The following is a 12,425-nucleotide window of genomic DNA, read 5'->3' as shown; positions in this document are numbered from 1 at the left end:
TAAGTAATCAAAATTTTAATTCATATGATTACATACTGTGACTTTCCCATTTTTCCAAGATTTGTTAAAAAAAAAAATCTATGTCTAAGGGAGTTCTTTTCCCATTCTTTTCCTTTTTTAAAAAAAAAGTACTCAACAGCTGGTTTTTTAATACCCCTTATGGTTAACATTAGAATAGGAAGGATTTCATTATTATTCTAATCTCTAATACATGACTATAACATTCTACTTCTTTTGGGGTAGCATATATCTGTGAGTATATATAGAACACTACAGCTTTTTGTGCATCCTAAGATATTTTTCAGACTGGATCTGTACAGAGATAAAATATCTATTTTAGCAGAAATAAATAAGGCGATTATAGTCCAAAGTTTACAGACTAGAACTCCACACAGAACAGAAAGAAAGGGTTCGTGATCATGCTTGTGAATCCTGAAACCTTATTCTACTCTTTCTTGTGCACATATTTCCAGTTTTCCTGATGGTATCATTTTCTTTCCTCAGACGAATGGAGGTAGTGGAAGAACCTTATCATTCCATCACTATTTTACTTAATACTGGCAAAATATTGTTTTTATTGGTGAATCATAATTCATGGGAAAGCAGAAGCTGTTTATAGAATTTATAACTTGGACAGGTCAAAAATATTTTTATTGTAAAGAGCATGTTTTGACAAAAAACTGTCCCCAGCTGAAAAAATGCTTTATAATTGGATAAAATAAAATCTCAATTTATTTTACTCTATCTCCTTGAATGAGAAGTACAAAAAAGAGACTTTTTAAAATCCCTTTTTCTCATGTTTTTGCAGTTTTGAAACTGAGAAAAAAGAAGACCATAATACAAAAATGAAAAAGTAGTGTTGTCCTGGTTTCAGCTGGGATGGAGTTAATTTTCTTCCTAGTAGCTGGTACAGTGCTGTGGTTTGGATTTAGGATGAGGATAATGTTGATAACACACCGGTGTTTTAGTTGTTGCTAAGCAGTGCTTACACTGGTCAAGGACTTCTCAGCTTCCCATGCCCTGCCAGCGAGAAGCTGGGAGGGGGCACAGCCAGGACAGCTGACCCAAACTGGCCAAAGGGGTATTCCATACCATATGGTGTCATGCTCAGTATATAGACGGGGGGAGTTGGCCAGGGTGTGGTGACCGCTGCTCAGGGACTGGCTGGGCATCAGTCGGCGGGTGGTGAGCAATTGCATTGTGCATCACTTATTTTGTATATTCTTTTATCATCATCATTATTATATTCCTTTCCTTTTCTGTCCTATTAAACTGTCTTTATCTGAACCCACAAATTTTACTTTTTTTTTTCCCCTCGATTCTCTCCCCCATCCCACTGCAGGGAGGAAAGTAAGCAAATGGCTGTGTGGTGTTTAGCTGCCTGCTGGGTTAAACCACAAGTGTTTTCTCAGGAAAAAAAAAATTGTTGAAAATAGTAAGAAAATAGAACTAAAATTTTCTTTGAAAACTTTCCATGAACCATATTTCTCTCTTTTTGATTGACTCTAGTTATGTCATTCAAAGCAGGAACAGAAACCATCACCACGTGATACAATAGGACACAGTTTGAATGGCAAATCACTGGGATGAAAATTAATATTAGCTACATGAGTGAAATGGGTTGGAACAAACTATTCATCAAACAATTTCAAATAATAAACTAATTAATGCAAATTGTGATGTGTTCATGGAGAAATAACAAATGCAAAAAGGGCAAATTTCATTGTCAAATGAATTGTTCTCAGGGAATAATTCATCTAGCTGCAGAAGACAGAAAAGAGTTGAATGCTAATGGGTGGGAATGAGGAGAACATAGCAGAGAAAAAGAGCTAATTTGTAGATGGCAGTAAGTCTACTGACTGCTTGGGAAAACGAGAACTAGACAGATACTGCTGAGCCTCTTGAAAAGTTGGACATACTTTAGGTTTAAGCCCATGTGTTAGACTTTGCAAGATTAGTATTTCAGACTGAAGGCTGAGAGTATCTTAAAATGAATGTGCAGCATGTAATAGAAAGAGGCTCTGCTCTCAGTCAGGTTAACTAACCTTAAAGAAAATAACAGTTATTAATAATACATGGTTATAGAACTATTTGTTTCATTCTGTTAAATTCTGTAGAACCTCAATAAAACGTTGTATTAGAATAATCATATAAAACAAATCTTGCAGAGTCACGATATATTCATTTTAAATACAAACTGTGATCTTCAGTTTTATTTATTTGTCTATTTAACAGTGCTCTCACACCTTTTTGCTGGGCACTGCGGCCCCCTAGAACCAGCTCCTGTTTCAGTAATGCAGAGCTGTCAGGAGTGTTCCGAGGCACCTGTGCATTAAGCATCTCCTCAGCATTTGCTGTTTCATTGTGGCAGAGCTTTAATACATGCACGAATATATACACACAAAGACCTGAATGCACAGCTCATTCTTTCTAGATCGTATTGATTAGTTTTGGAGAGGGGTTAGAGAGAGGGAACTGTGATGTCGGTTGTCATTGATTTCCAAGATAAATGAGGAATTGACCAACAAAATCCTGCCTAGCCAAAAGATAACAACACTTAAATACAGTCCAAGCAGTAAGCAAAGGATTAGCTTTGCTGAAGTATCAGAACTGCTTTTAGATAACATTAATTTCAAGTAGATGAATGTAGCTACTTTGCTGTTTCAAGGCCAGGAACACTGATTTTTTCTCTTTTTCAGTTTCAACTCTTTACTAGTTATATCCCTAATGGCCATTATAGAATGCCCCACTGTTTACTACAAGCTTAAGTTTCTGTACTAAAAATATCTGATTTTGTTCTGCATTCTTGATCAAACCTATTTTAAGAAGGAAATAATTATATGCACGCTCTTCAGTTGTCAAATATATGTTAAATGAGGAAACATTTGTTAAATGTGAGCACTAATGCCAGGAGAACCAGTTACCGTGACATTTCTTAAAAAAAGAACAGAAGAAGCTGTTCAACACCTGCATACTCTGTTTTGTACCAAACTGCTCTAATTAGCACATTTTGAGATATGATTAGAGCACTAGAGGAAGCTTTCTAAATGCCATTAATTATGGATATGATCTTAAATTATTCACTTTGAATATTTTTTCTTGCTATGCCCCTTTTATCTTCCACTAACTTTTTGTTGCATCCTAGAACAGATCCAATTAAACCTCAAATGGAAGCTAAAGAAAAGGTAAACCGAAAATTAATCACCTTTTCTTTTCCTAAGGTGCTTGTCCTAAAAAGGGAGAATGTGGGTGCGAGTCAATTTTTTTCCTCTTAAACGTTCATCATTCTCAACCTCAGCCTCTACCGGTATTGGAAGAGCTATACTCATGCAATCATTAAGCATGAAAATTTCCATCTCTCACTGAAGTAATATTATGGAATGCAACAAAATATTTGCTTAACCATTCATTCTTATTCCTCTTAAAGATTACTATATCAGATCAGTTATCCAAGCCTCTGGTATATCACAGGTAGTGTCACATGTGGAGTTTAATAGCTTGTGACCAACTGAAGAACCTTTTCCAGGCTCACATGCAACCAGACCTGTCAGGAATAAGTCTGTGCAAAGGAAGGAGGATGGCACTAGGAAGGAGGGAGTAACACAGAGAGAGGGACAGGTGGAGTCATAACGTAAGAAAAAGGAAAGAGATGTGGTGAGCAAAGCTGAACACAGCCCAAGGTAAGAAGCAGACTTAGAAGGAACGATAGACAGAGGAAGGCAGTGAGAGGAAGGGTGACCTTTTCCTTAAAGTAGCAAAGGTGGCTGCTTTCAGGTGGTGAATGGCACAGGGTGCTGTGACGTTCAGGGCTGCAATCCAACACATTTCTGAGACTGCTGCTCCCTGCACCGATACCGATCTAAGAAAGACCATCTGGCCACGAGTTTTTTGTAGCTTTACACCAGATACTGGCTGGAACCTTGGGTAGCTGGCCCAGGTATCATACTAACTCACATGCTCATATCCAGATGCCTTAAATACATCTCCAGTGAAAAATGTGGACAGCACAGTGATTTGCTCCCTCTTCTCTCATTTTTTCCCTTCCACACATTAATCTGACTTGTTGGTGTCCTTAGCAGGATACGACATTTTTGCAGAGTTAAAGAAAGAGAATTCATATACATCTGTTTAAAAATAAAGCTCACATCTACGCATAATACACAGAGACATAGTGAAAGGCTCCCATGTATGTCCTCTGGACTAAGCAGAATAGTCAAACAACCCTAGTGCATGCAATGACTGAACATTGCCCTGGATTTTATCTTTTTTCTAGGTTTAAGTTCCTCCTTTAAAGCTTCCTCTGGGACCCATTAGAAGCTACTAGCACATACTTGTTTTGTTAAACACTGCTGATAAAATCCAGTGAAAAGGAATGACAAACACCTCTTAAAAGGTGTTTAAAACATATGGCTGTAGAAAACAGACAAACTCCATACTGGAGTGCTATCACTTCACACAATAGCCACATCCTTCTTAAAGCTAAACAGAGCTGAATTTGGTCTCTGGATAGGAAACCTCCAGGAAAAACACATCTAGGAGCAATCATTCAGAAGTCTGTTCTCCCAATGATTCAGTGTTTTCTGGTTGGTGTCATATGCAAGCTGTCATCTTACTGATAAGGGGGAATTTCTCTTGCATTTGGCATAATTAACTCTCTTTAGAGAGACTATTTCTGACATCCCGAATCAATATCTTATGTGGTTATTACCCACAGTATACTGAAGCACTTCTGCTGTTTAATGTTTTACCTTGTCTTATGCATTAACTTCTTCTTGTCTTGAAATTAACTCCTGTGATCTTGGCTTGAGGTGCTGTATCCCTAGACATTATCAAGAATTCATTCACATGCTTCAGTGGGCTAGGGATCAGGCTCAAAACAGGTAGACATCCCACTCCTTATCCTCACTAAATCGACGGAGTTTGCATCATCTCTCACAGCTGCACCACACTATCAGGTCCATACTGGACAATCAGAAACCCTATAGAACTAAGCGAAAACGCGAAATGTAATCTTCCATTCATGAGGATAGGAGAGAGAGACTTATTAGGTGAATAAAATACATTTAAAGAGCTTTTACTGTCCTTTGCAACCTTGTAACCTTACCCACTTTATTTCTCCTTGTTCATACCTTATCCTCCATGATCACTTGAGACTCTAAAATACCATAACAAGGAGATTAGGACCTTCCTTGAGCTAGTCCTTCCTTGCCCTCAAGGTCTTGGCATTGTACAGCGATGGCTCTGTGCAGTGAGCAAGATGCTTTCTGCCACCTGGAAGCTGCTCAAAGTCACCATCAATTTGGCAAAGATCTATGGAAAAGATAACATTTCTAATTGGTCTATCAGCAAAAGGAAAATCTCATGGAAAAATCAAGTGCTTATAGAATGGAATCCTATCTTTCGTGCTACGTACACATTGTTTGGCTTACACCTTGAAGTTTTGAAAGAAAGAAGTTATTGATTTTGTAAGTTCATGTTGCCTTTGTAATATTGCCAGTTGCCTGCAAAAGTGTACTGGGAAAAAGAAGAAAAACTGAACAAAAGGCAGGAAAAAGAGGAAAAGCTGAACAAAAGACAGGGAACTACAGTGGAACCCAAATCTTCTGTGCTAACTTCTCTGCCTGCAGTTACAGATCCATAAGTACATAACTTTAGAGTATGTAACTCCAAAGAAATAACACTAATATAACTCAGAGTAACTTCATTGACTTTCTCAGTAAAATTGAGATCAACAGAAGAATCAAAATCACAGTAAGAAACATCTCACATATGAGATCTGACTCTGCTATTTTAACATTGCTTATCATCATTAATATTGTCATAAAGCATTGCCCTGAGTGTAAGGGATAGAGACATCCCAGCAGAGGACTATTTCAAATGCTCTCAAACATCACCATATACTGTATTTCACACACAAATAATTAACGTGTGTCATTTATATTCATTATATTGAATATTCAATGCATATCTTCCTGGTAACTTATTAGGACTGATATTAGGGCAGGTGGAAAAGAATTTCAGACACTCTGCACGCTCCTAACTCATTGTAAAATTAATGAAAATCACTTATATTTAAAGTGAGTTTTATCCAAATTTAACTTATTTTTTCTGAAAACCTTTGATTTCTTGTTCCTACAGCCTACTATTCGTATTACATCAGATAATACCAACGGCTCCAAATCTAGTGCTAATCAAGGTGCACCTTATGTGAAATGAGCCATAACAGGTCCTAAATGGAAGCTGTCTGTATCACACAAACGCTATTCTTTAGTTGCCCCAGTATGAAATACAAGCAGATGGGCTAAGGTACTAATAGATGAGAGAGACTGAGTAACACCCTCATATTTGACAGCTACTCCTGAAGGTCTAGAGTGGGGCATCTTAGAAAGTAATCATTCATGCCCATTCAATTTTAGGTGGATGGAGGATTTTTTTCACCTGGGTGTTGAACAAACATCTTCTTCCAGAATTAAATACATTGGAGAAGTTATTAAAAAGCATTAGCCCTGCCTTTGCCCATTTTCAGCTGCACTGGGGGCTGTTCCACACACTTTTATTTGCATTAGGAGAGAATGTGAGCAGGAAGAAAACGAAGACGAATACCAGTCAGTGCTGTAAAAACAGATCTACTGATGCAAAAATGATGTGTATGGCAAATCTTTAGTTAATCAGCAAGGAGACTTGCTGTAACCATAGATCCTCCATGGCACAGGCATATTTGTAGTCATACAAGAGTTTCCTGAGTAGCTTAGGACAGCTTATATCTGTCCCATCTCCCTCTCACTCTTCCAGGAGAATTCAGTGTGTCCAAAATGAGGAAGATAAATAATGAAAAAAAAAAAAGAGAGAGAGAGAGACAGAGAGAATAGAGAAAAAAAGAGCAAGGAAGAGAAAATACAATACAATAAAAGACCTATCCTTGCATTCCTGGCTAGATAAATCCTACCAATCCACCATGTTGGAATAAACTCCCAAGAAAGTAATGATGGATGTTTTGGGAAACTCCAGCCAGGGGGTCTCTCCCTCACATTCAGGCCAGACTGGTAATGATCAAAAGCAATAGCATTTTCAGTTGCTCTAGAAAGCAGATTTAAAAAGCCTGGTGTGGTGTCAGATTGTGTTCCTAGCAGAACATTTCCTGGTCACCTCTCTGAGTACATCTCTTGGGGCCACCAACAGAGAGGCTATGGGAATATCCTTTGCCTCATTGCAGCACGGTAAACAATGCCAAAAAAGGAACATGCTACAAGAAATACTATAGTTTCTCTCCCCATTGCTTGTTTTTCATCCTTTAATGCCCTGTACATGTTCCCAGGACACCCTCAGAGTGGCACATGAAACTCCCAGTTGATTGTCAGACTGTTGCTAATTACCAATACCTAAAGGGGATCACACATAACAGATGCAAGCATTCATGGCCGGCCTACTACCGAAGAGCTAGACTGGCAAGCCCTAGATTAAGGAATGAAAGGCTTGTCGATTCATGGGGACAGTCATTTGTTGCTTTCACAGTCTTTCCCCATCCAGCCAGGCTTGTAGTTATCACCTGCACTACATCAAAATTGCTGTTCCAGATCTAGGAAAAGGCACAAATTACATTTTATCCTAATTGGACTTATTGTGTCCCACAAAAATTTACTTTCTACGAGTCATTTAAGGCAGGAGATGATAGCTTTTCAGGGAATAACATCATCATCTTTCAGTTTCACAACTGTTTTTCTAATTATATAGTAGGTGACATTCTCTTCTCCCCCCTCCCCATGTGGAAGCAGTTCTCAGGCATGGCAGACAGGAGTGTTGTTTTACTAGAAATATTTTTTTCAGATGCTTACTTTCATCTCAGTTAAAAATTACCCTTCATATCTTCTACAAACATTAAAGATCACCTGGTGATTTTTTTGTCCGCTCAGATTCATTCTTGTCTGCGTACTCCAGAACATGTTATAGTCATCATTGCTACTACTTACAATTACAGGAGCGAAAAAGTGTGCACCTGATTGATATGGAATAAAGCTAAAGCAGACATAGACTCCAGCAGCTATAAAACACGTTAACTTTTCTGCCCCTTACTACAGCAACAAGGGAGTTTTCAACCTCTTATAAGAATGCTTTGCCAGTCACACTAACTGCCAGTAAATAAATTGATTCGTACCTTGTCAATTATAAATGTAGTGATTATCTTTATATATGCTACTATCACCTTCCACACTGTATATACTGTACTGAAGAATTTCTTCCCTCCCAGCAGTGAAGTTCATCCCAGTCTTTTTTGGGCTCAGGAAGTGACAAAGGCTGCCAGACATACACACAGAGAAGATTTTTGGTAGACCAAAGGTAATGGTCTGTGTTAGAACTGGACTAAGATGGCCAGGTTACTACATCTACTTTTGCAAGAAAAATCCAATTGTGATTTTCTAATGATCAAAATTGGGAGGTTTGGTTTTATATTTCGTCTTTGACTGGGACTCAACCTCCAAAGTGACCCAGTGTCCCTTTGTCCCAGCTTGCGTAACAGAATTGGTGTTGGGTGTCCGGAATGGGAGATTAAAAAAAAAGTTAAGACACTCTGATGACATGAAAAATGGTGAAATTTTTTAAAGTCAAAACCCAACCTTTACTCCAAAGGAAGCCAGGCCTTAGTTCAAAGCATCTAAAGATATATATTTTAAAAAACTGAAAATATGTATTTGTTTCCCTTTCTACTCTCTCAGTGGACACATAGGTGTTGATACAGCTATTGCTGAAGATGAGACTCTGCCCATTGATTCCATGGGCATCAGTTGGATTCCCCATGCAGGTAAAAGGTAAAATGCTGTGTCTCATTTATGCTAGGACTCATTCTGTCCTGAACACATAAGGGGATCTTAAAAGGCACAATTGCAACTTGTGCTCAATTTTAGCTCCCTCCACACTAACCAGAATGGTGAAAAAGAATTTATATAGAGGCATGAATCAAGTCTAACATCTTCAGAGATTAGCGATTCATTTAATGGCTGACCAGGACTATAAAAGCCTAGATATTTTATGAAAAAAAATATCTGTCTCCCATATGGTTCTGATGGCAGTGGTAAGTCTGCAAGCTTTAATGAGCAGTGACAATAACCATCAGTTCAATTTCAGTATTGACTGAGACATAGATTCCTGCCGGTATCCCCAGAGGATTCTGAAGGACAAGGAGGTATGCAATTAAAGCTATCTACATCATGAATTGCAGTGAAAAAGCAGGTCCCTAATGTTAAGTACAACTCCTGCACAGTTTTTCCAACTGTAAATTTATTTTTCTTGGGAACATAGTTTACACTGATAGACACCATGCTGCCCTAATTCACCGACAACACCAATTACACCTCTTCATCTGAATGTAAAATTTGAGGCATATTATGAAAACTCAGATAACATCACAGTCCATATTAACAGAGCTGCTGAATTTGTCGTTTTACAGAACCTCTGAACTATGCTTTACTTGTTTTGTATTTAATATTCTCTCCATTCCACTGATGGGAAACTGAAGCAAAGATCATGAAATATATGGCTTTAGAAAAATTCTAGCACATTTTCTTGGTCATGTCAGGGTCCTATGACAAAAAGATAAGAGTGGTGAAATGACTTTTACAAGATGATACAAAATACCTGTGGCAGAGTTAAAAGCCAGAGCTCCACATTCTGACTGCCTTTCCTGTAACCACCTGTATATCTTGTTCAGAAGACAAGATTTCCGCAGTCTATACACTTTGGGGGCTCTTTTGCTCAACTTGTGAGCAAAGCATACGCCCCTGCGAACAATGTGATAACAACTCCATTTTCATCTCCCATGCTTTCTAATTAATGCAAAACATGCCAGAGTTACTTAAATATGCAAGTTAATTGGTAATGGGGAGGTAGGGACAAGCTTTTTTTTTTTCTCCCTTGCTTAAGACAATTCACAGCTATCGCAATTATACAGCATGCTGTATTTATTAAACCCAGCAGGCACCATCAAATGCTCATCAAGCATTTGCATGTAATCTTCAGTAGAAAAATTGCTTTAGATGGTAAGTTTACAGCATCCAGCAGCGATAGCCAATTTGTTGCATTGCAAAGCCACTTTGAGTGACAAGATTCCACAAGAGCCTCCTGACGACCAAGGGATGTGGGGGTTAAGTGTGTCATTCAAGGAAACGTCATCAGTGAGAGTGCCATAAACATCATTCGCTGTCATTCGTTTTCACTTTCACTGCAGTTTCTTCATGGCATCAGTTGAAGAAACTTTAGGAAGGGTTTATTTCTGACCCAGCCAGAATCAGGGAAGTACCTATATTCTGGTGACAGTCTTATCCTCTGAAACTTCATATCTACATTGTCTACCTTTCTTTAAAAATAGTAAACTGTCTCCTTACATGACATGTTCCTTTGCTCATATATTCAAAGGTGAGCCATACTAAACTAACGTGTCTTAAGATCTTCACACCCTTGAAAATTCATCTGTTAAAATAAATAGTCTTTAAAAATTGCTTGCAGATATCAGAAGAGAGGTATAGTCCCAGCCTAGTATAAATCAGAATAAGTACATTGATTTCAAAAAGATACCTTCATACATACCTGCTAAAGTTCCAAGTCATAGAAAGTATTATCTGTGGTGAACACAGATTAATGCTTCATTAACAAACTTAGACTTACTGCAAAAGTTTGCATTATTCAGTTTATTTTTTTCCTGGTAAGAACATTTTTATATCACGCCATACTCTAGATCAAGCACCACACCTGTATAAATGCCTACACTAAAATCATGCGTTCATTTGGTTCAACATGGATTTAAGAAAACAGTTCTTGTAAGTGAAGGTAGCATTTGCATCTAAAGACATCAGTACCTCAAAAGTGTTTGCATGTACGTGCAAGTCCATGACACAGACTCTGATGTCCTCTCACCATTAACTTCTTTAGCACTATTCCAGAGCAGTTCAGCATTGTTGATGACAACGATAAGAGTATAGCCTACAAGGAATATTTGAAAAAAATGTAGAGCATGGAATGTTCTTGCAAGGCACACAGCAAAAAAGTCAGAATGAAGAATGACCCAAATGCCAACAAAGCCAATGAATTTAGAGCAGATCTCTTAGGATAACTTCCAAGAAAAAAAAAAAAAGCACAATTTTCATTTTATTATAGCTTTGTGAGAGATAGGAAATTTCTATGTTGGCGAATTATAGGCCTGAAAGAAAAAGGATAAAACTACTTGTTTCTGTATGAGACAAAGCCCTCAAATGCCACTGGTACATTTAGGAACGTGTGTACCTTGTATAAGAACAGGCACATTGTGGTTCTCAGCCACTTTGCATTATGGCAGTAGCAGAGTGCTGGGCTTCACAGACCACCTTTCCTTAATATTGCATTTGGCTGGAAATATTTTATTTCCAGGTAGTCTGTGTTGTATTATACAGCAAGACAGGTCTGATCGTATAACAGTGGCATGTTTTCTGTTAAAAAGGACTTGCTCTAGGTTAAGAGAAGTGTCTCTCCACTAGTGCCTGATGACAGCTGGAGGTCTTAAAAGACCTTTTGCAGTAAGACAGCCTGGAAATACTGGCCAGAAGTTGGTGTCTGACTGCCCCAGCTGCCTTCAAGGGGTTGCTCCAAGGGAAGAACATTATTCTCCCTTTGGTGGTTTTTTTTGTTTACTTTTATTTTTCAGTTTCCACAAGGGATTATTTCTAATCTTAATTCTCCTTCTTTTATATTCAGCCCTCATCAGAATATGGCTATTGATGTAGACAAGTGGATTGTCATGTAATGCTAAAGAAAAGCATTGCAACATCTGTGTAGATAATCCAAAACTTGGTATAGGCTCCTCTCTAACCTTCTCCAGTTGCTGTAGATGCCCTAGTGGCTGCATTACAAACTGGGGGTGGGTGGGGGGGGGGAAATCACATAAAAATAAAATGTTACCAAGTTTTAATTCTGATTTTTGTATTAGCCAAGGGTGGTTTTAGCTAGTTTTTATACCAATGCTGAGCTGAAAGGAAGTGGCCAGCTTCATTCCTAGGCAGGGACCTGTCTTCATTTCAAGCAAGTAGTGTTTCTAATCATTGCCTACTAATGAGCGTATTAACTTGCACTTCTGTTTGCATTGTGATTTCTTTCAGCATTTCAGCCTAGTCAGCCACTGTATTACTAAGGAGGATCATTACTGATGCAATAATATTTATGAATTGAGGCTTATTGCACAGATACAAGCAAAAGGCATCTGTTTATTTTAATTACTTTCTAATCAGATAAAGGAATGAAAATGTGATGGATCAAAGGAAAAGCTATCACAAAAAGGATTCACTGAATTGTCCATAACAATAGGCAATAACAAAGTAATACATTACTTTTTCAAACAACAGTATGAGCATTAACCGGTTAATCAGCCAATATTAGCAGCATGAAAAATACGAACCAGAAGGCGG

This window comes from Pygoscelis adeliae, unplaced genomic scaffold (assembly GCF_000699105.1).
Source record: "Pygoscelis adeliae isolate BGI_AS28 unplaced genomic scaffold, ASM69910v1 Scaffold218, whole genome shotgun sequence".
Classification (NCBI taxonomy): Eukaryota; Metazoa; Chordata; class Aves; order Sphenisciformes; family Spheniscidae; genus Pygoscelis; species Pygoscelis adeliae.
Note: the sequence above shows the minus strand (reverse complement) of the source record.